Raw genomic sequence first — 7,094 nt, forward strand, 5'->3', positions numbered from 1 at the left:
TAACCTCCTGTGTGCAGCATTCCCCAACAAGCATCCGGTTGCCACGTGGGCTGACTGGTGAATTCAATGAAGATACTAGACTGGCATTTCTGCATCTTTCAGATATATAAAAAGTCTGTCACTGTTTCCATTTTCTGTTAAAGTGAAGTCGATCAGTCGTGTCCGACTCTTTGCAACCCCATGGACTGTAGCCTACAAGGTTCCTCCATCCATGGAATTTTTCAGGCAAGAATACTGGAGTGGGTTGCCATGCCCTTCTCCAGGGGATCTTCCCAACCTAAGGATCGAAACTGGGTCTCCCACGTGGCAAGCAGACACTTGTACTGTCTGAGCCACTAGGGAAGCTCATAAGGGTGTAACTCATCTCTGAATTTCACCCAGAATACAATATTGTTTATAATTTGCTATCTAAGGTGGAAAAGGGACAGTCAGTTTCAGAGATTCATACTTGGCCTTCCACTGTCAATGGCTCTTACCTCAAAGGTCAAGCACCTGAAGTGAGATCGACCCCAATCCAATTAAATGGCAATAAGTCTCTTTGAGAAAGGATTTTCTTTTCTTTTCTTTTTCTTTTTTAGTCACTCCATAGTGCCTGACTCTTTGTGACCCAATGGTCTCTAGCCCAGCTCGCCAGGCTCCTCTGTCCATGGGATTCTCCAGGCAAGTATATTGGAGTGTATAGCCATTCCCTTCTCCAGGGGATCTTCCCAACTGTGTGATCGAACTCAGGTCTCCAACGTTGCAGGCAGATTCTTTACTATTTGAGTCACCAGAGAAACCCTGAGAAAGGATTGGGAGAATCATTAAGAGTATATATATTGCCATGGTGGTGCCAGTATATGGGCAATATGTTCTAGTTTTGAAAACTGGTTTAGGCATGTCATCTGGGCCGGAGATGGTGACTTTCTATTGGGCTGACCTCCCTCATCCTTCTACTCAGACATTTTTAGTTACTTCTGATTATATGTACCAAGCTGTATCCTTGTTGGTTCCCCCACCCCTCCTTTTGCCCATAGGATGCTTTATTAAATATCTCCACAGCTCTCTAATATTAAGACCTTCAGCTCCTTTTCTGACCTGGCAGCCTGTTGCAATATTTGCAACCCCTCGGCTCCTGGCAGTTAAATGCTGGCACCTGGCTTCTATTGCTTCCAGAGAAATATTCCATGACAACATTTTCCACCTCTATCTCTGGTCCAAAGAGGAGAGCTGTACTGAATGTGGTGATGCTCATACCTTCTCACCAACTTGCTCCTGATGGGTTTGGTGATGGTGTGTCCTCTGGCTTTTCCAAGAAACAAAATCATCATTTTCACTGTATAAGGTATGTCCTGTCCAGCGTGCCCACTTCCCTGAATCTTTTAATTTCTTTCTCTAGTGTCTTTCATAGCAACTCAGTGATTTCAGTTTTTCTTAGCACACACGTTGCTTTCTCCAGACATCTTTCATAGGATGTGAAATCCCTTATCCCAAGAGGATGTCTGGAGGTCAATCAACTTTCACTATTCAGCCATATATTTCAGCTTTTTTGATCAAGCAACCTCAAAATCCAGTCCTATGGGTATTCCAGTGATTCTTGTTGATCCACGCTGGCTAATCCTGTAACTCCTTTGGACTATAGTCTTTTTCTTAGCTGAATGATATAATTCTGGCTGGATTATGCTGAGGTTTCATCCTAGTTACAGACAAGAGAGAAAGTGGGATCTTTTCTTTTTAATTTGTTTTTTATATTGAAGTATAGTTGATTTACAATGTTGTGTTGATTACTGCTGTATAGCGGTGCCTCAGTTATACATATCTATACATTCATTTTCAGGTTCCTTTCACTTATGCTTCATCACAGGATATTATGGTTCCCTATGCTATATAAATTAATAGTACAAACTTGTTTATCCATTCTATATATGCCAGTGAGTCTGGTAGTTCTTTAATTTTGGGTTATATATATATAGTATAACAATAAAATAAGCCCCCAATACACCATTTTAACAATTTTTAAGTGTACAGTTCCCCTCGTGGCTCAGATGGTAAAGAGTCTGCCTGCAATGAGGGAGACCTGGGTTTGATCCCTGGGTCTGGAAGATCCACTGGAGAAGGAAATGGCAACCCACTCCGGTATTCTTGTCTGGAAAATCCCATGGATGGAGGATCCTGGTGGGCTACAGTCCATGGGGTCACAAAGAGAAAAAACTGAGCGGCTTCACTTTCTTTCAAAGGCATTAATTATATTCACAACCATTATCACTATTTTCAAAACATTTCCACATAGAAACTCTATATTCATTAAACAATAACTCTCCTCGGCACTTCTACCGTATTTTAGGTTTCTGCTAATTTGCTTATTCTGGATATGTCATGTAAGTAGACTCATAAAGTATTTGTCCCTTTGTGACTGGCTTATTTTACTTAACACAATGTTGAAAAGATTCATTCATGCTGTAACATGTATCAAAATGCCATCCCTTTTATGGCTGAGTAATATACTTTATTATGTATATACCACATTTTCTTAATCCATTCATCTCTGATGGATAGTTGAGTTGCCTTCACCTTTGATTTTTGTGAATAATTCTATAATGAATTTGTAAACAACTATCTGCCTGAGTCTCTGTTTTCACTTTGAGGGGTATACACCTTGGAGTGGAATTGATGGATCATATGGTAAATCTACATTTAACTTTTTGACAAGCTGCCAGATGAATACCGGTTGTCTGGTGCTTTTACCCCTGAAAAATGTACCAGCTACATGACTTAAACCAGGCTGTCCTTTTAGTTTTCCATTTGACCCTCAGGAAATCCTCTCATTCCTGCTGTGCCAAATTTGGGAATACAACTGATGTACATCTGTTCCTTCTCTGTGTCCCGACATCTCCCTCCATGAAGCGTGTCATACTTAACTTGCTGTTGATCACAAGAGCAAATTCTCTGTCTATATTAGATGAGCAGATGGGTATCAAATGCCACTTTCTTCTTACAATCACCTCTGATCTTTACTAGGGCCTGGGCTCCAGAGAGTATGGAACACCTCTTTACTCTCCCCTCTAAGGAACCATCAGGAATCTCTGTACAATGTAGGGCCCTGGCTTTGGTCTCTAGTCCCCTGTTCTAGGGGAGCTGAAATGCCACTAATAGTAACAGAGAACAAACAGGCAGGAGAGCTTAAAGTGTCTGATTTATGCTGTAAATATACACAAGCCTGTTCAGCTTGACTTCCTGAGTGGTGGTCACAGAGAATAGAACCCCATCCTGAGTGAGAGCTGCTTCTCTGTAGCAGGGAAGGAATTCCTGGGGAGGGATGTGTTGTAGTGACGGGAAGAGCCCACATAGTCGTCATCAGGAAACTTGGGTCACAATTCAGCTCTGCCATGTACTTACTGCTTGGTGTTTGGAAAGTCATTTATCCTTTGTTGATCTCATTTTTTGAAATGGCTAAATCACATTGTCTCTCTGTGTCATAAAATATAATTTTGAGGTTTAAATTGGGTTATGGGTGTGCAAACATACTGCAAAATAATAAAATGTTTTCCAAAGGTAATTTGATATTCTTGAGAAAGTAAGTGGTACCCGAGGTTATTTTTGAGAGGGTTGGTCCTGAGGTGAAAGCTGACTAAAACATTAAACTTGTAGACTACTCTTTTTACCTACTTACCCATCCATCCATCCATCCATCCATCCATCCATCCATCTGTTGGTTCATTTATTTGTTTACTCACTCATTCATTCAACAATAACCAAGCAGCCATCATGTGCTAGGTGCTAGAGATACAGAGAAGAATGAAACATGCATCCTGAATTTAAAAAGTGACAGGCTACTAAAAAAGGAATACATATAAATAGACAAACACAATGCAGTGGGACAGAAGTTTTGATGGATATAAGTTGGTGGGATATTTTGAGCACGTTGGAGGGGCATCTAACTCCTGGGAGAGTCAGAGAAAGTGAAGTTACCATCACAGTGAAGGCTGGGAGAGTGAACACATTTTGAATTAGGCTGGACATCTTCCGAGTATGTCCCACAATGCAAATTACCTCCCGGTTTGTGTTCTCAGATGCTGCCAATTTTCCTGCCAGGCAACATCTGCTGTAGCACCTGTAAGCCTCACGCTAATGATTATTAATGACACTCCCTTTCTGCATTAGAGTCGATTGTTGAGGAAGCAATAGTACACGGCCCCTCCACACAGCTTGTGCCTTGGCCACTGCTGAAGGCACCCGTGCCTTACGTTGGTGCCCCTGGGATCTAGCCACCCGTTTGGGATCACTCCTGCCTGCAGCAAGCAGGGCCTTAGCTTCCCTTTTGCTGGGTCTTCTCTTCCCTAAACATTCATTTTGAATCTGGATTTTATAAGAGTTACATGGTAACAGTAGCTGTCATTTAAGTAGTGCTTGTGGGGTTATCAGGCACTCATCTAAATATTGAGTGAACTGTCACAGGGTCATGATGTCTGCATTTTATAGAAGGGAATCTGAGACACCAAGAGGTTAAGGATTCCTCGATCACCCAGCTAAGAAGCTGGGGAGTAACATTTCTAACCCAGGCAACCCAGCTCTGGAATTCCCAGTCTTTACCACTGTGGAATATTATCTTTCATACATAGTATTTTAGAGTTTATAAAGCAGTTTTGTATATACAATTCATTTAATTCTGCTAGCTGGTATAAAGCAGGTATTAATATTTCCCCCTTTTATAGATGAGGGCACAGGGCTTTAGAAAGTCTTTGCAATTTGCCTAAAGTTTCACAGCTTGTAGCTGGGTCTTGGAACTAAGATTTCTAACTACAAGGAATCTTTCCAGGTAGCATGTTTATCCAGATTGACAGACGATGTCAAACAGGGCATTCATACAGAAATGGCTCATTTAGGAACATTTGAATCTTTGACCCTTTCATCATCTTACTGAAGTTTTGCTCCCAAGGGAAAATAATTGCATGTAGACACAGAAAAGCCTTCCCAACAACCCTGTTCTCCAAGGTCTGATTTTTCCTTTTTCCCTTTAGCACAGGAAGAAAAGCTAATTGAAATTCATGCCATGGTCTTATGAACTATGAGTCAAAAGAAAAGAAACACTTAATCAATTAATGCAATGATTGTCTTTTCAAGCAAGCAAAAGGGAATAGGATGGGGGCGAGAGCAGGGAAGAGGAGAGCTTGCAAGATGTCTTATGGGAAACTCTTTGGAAACATGACTCCTTGATCTTTGCAGGTTTTTGGAGCCCTCCTGTGTAACTAAATATATGCTTCTTTCTTATACTCTAGCCAATAAAGGGGCTTCCCAGGTGTCTCAGTGTCAGAGACAGCAAGAGACTGGGTTTGATCACTGGGTTGGGAAGATCCCCTGGGGGAGGAAATGGCAACCCACTCCAGGATTCTTGCCTGGAGAATCCCATGTACAGAGGAGCCTGGTGGGCTACAGTCTGTGGGGTTACAAAAGAGTCAGACATGGCTGAGCTACTGAAAACACACACACACAGAGTCACACATACAGTCAGCTCACTGTAGTTCTGTATTTGCTTTGATGTCAAAAGACAAATTCAAATGTGTGTGTGTTGATCAACCAGGGTCAAATCTTCATGAGAATCCATCTAACTGGGATGATGGATGCACTATCCATTTGGGATACCTGGGTTCCTTCTATGCTGTTTACAAGGCCAAGTTAGATTTGTTTCTTTGAGTCAAGCTTAGTTATTAGGAGGACAGACTCTGTTCTTGACTACTTTCTGCCCATCCCCTTCGCCCATCACCTGTTTTCACCTCTGTAGGTAGGCTCCAAAGTCATGGTTTATGTCTGCATGTAGTCACAATTATTCTAGAAGAATCCCCCTGGCTCCCCAAGAGGAACACACTCTCTGAGCTTATGCAGATTGCTTTGTCCTAGCAAATCCAGTTCACAGACAATTTTGCCCTCCAGCTTTGAAAGAACTATTTGTTTCTTTGACTTTTTTTGTACTAGATGAAATGGTTGGTTTGTGTTTAGAACCATGTGTTCTAAGCATGTTTATTTCTATAAAGGTTATTTTTATCTGATCTTGCTTATTTGAAGTTGCATAAGTAAATGTCATCATGATGGACCTGGGTCATAAGGCATCTGTATGTGTGCTGTATGTTGAAGATAACTGATATTAACATGTTGAGTGATTCTGGATTAAGGCAGAACAATTAGACCACTGTTCATGGCTAAGGATGTCACAGAGTAAGGAAGAATTAGAGTCCAAGGATATTTCACAACTGAAACGGTTCTTACGTTAGACTGCTCTGAACTTCATTTTTATAAATAGCATAAAAGAATATGTCATGTTTATCGTGAACTGTTGACTCATGTTACTCCGCCCAGTAACAGCTCCTCAAAGTTGGTCATTCTTTATCCACGGTGAAAGAATTTGTGCTTTTATGAAAGACTGTGCATCAGATATAAATGCTGTAGGTGTACATAGCATTTTGGAAAGGAACTGAAGATAGAGAAGGGTTGCATATTCAAGTGTGTGTCTAAAATATGTGCCCCTGTTTTCTTAACTCTAAATATTGTGACATCAGAAGTTCTTTGAGCCTCCATTTCTTTATTTGTAAAATGGGGATAAATACACTTGACTCATCAGTTTCTGATTTGTCTTAAAGATTTAAATAAAGCAAGATATGGGATGGCACTTTTGAAATGAATAGAGTTGTTAAGATGTAATGATTTCCTATTAGACATATCAGAATTTTTATTTTATAATTTTAGGATACTCTTTTGAACTACTTATTGTTATCTCTATGTATTAAAATCACTTTTATATTAGAGAAAACAAGTCACTGCATTTTTAGAAGAATCATTTAAAGGAAAAAAAGAAACCCAACTGATAGTTAATACTATCAGTATTAACTGTATTAAATCAGTTACATTTTACAAACACAAAAGAGAAGGAAAACATATGGAAGCAGAAACGTACATAATGTTTGAGTCTGTTAATATTCAGCTAAGTAAAGATTATGATTCTCTTAGAATGCGCAGAGGGAAGTTGATTATGGAGTTGAGTTGATATGTGTGACATATCAGGTGGTAACATGTGGCCTGGAAAATGAGTAATAGACAATGCATGCTTTTCTGTAAACTTCAGG

This window comes from Cervus canadensis, chromosome 31 (genome assembly GCF_019320065.1).
Source record: "Cervus canadensis isolate Bull #8, Minnesota chromosome 31, ASM1932006v1, whole genome shotgun sequence".
Classification (NCBI taxonomy): domain Eukaryota; kingdom Metazoa; phylum Chordata; class Mammalia; order Artiodactyla; family Cervidae; genus Cervus; species Cervus canadensis.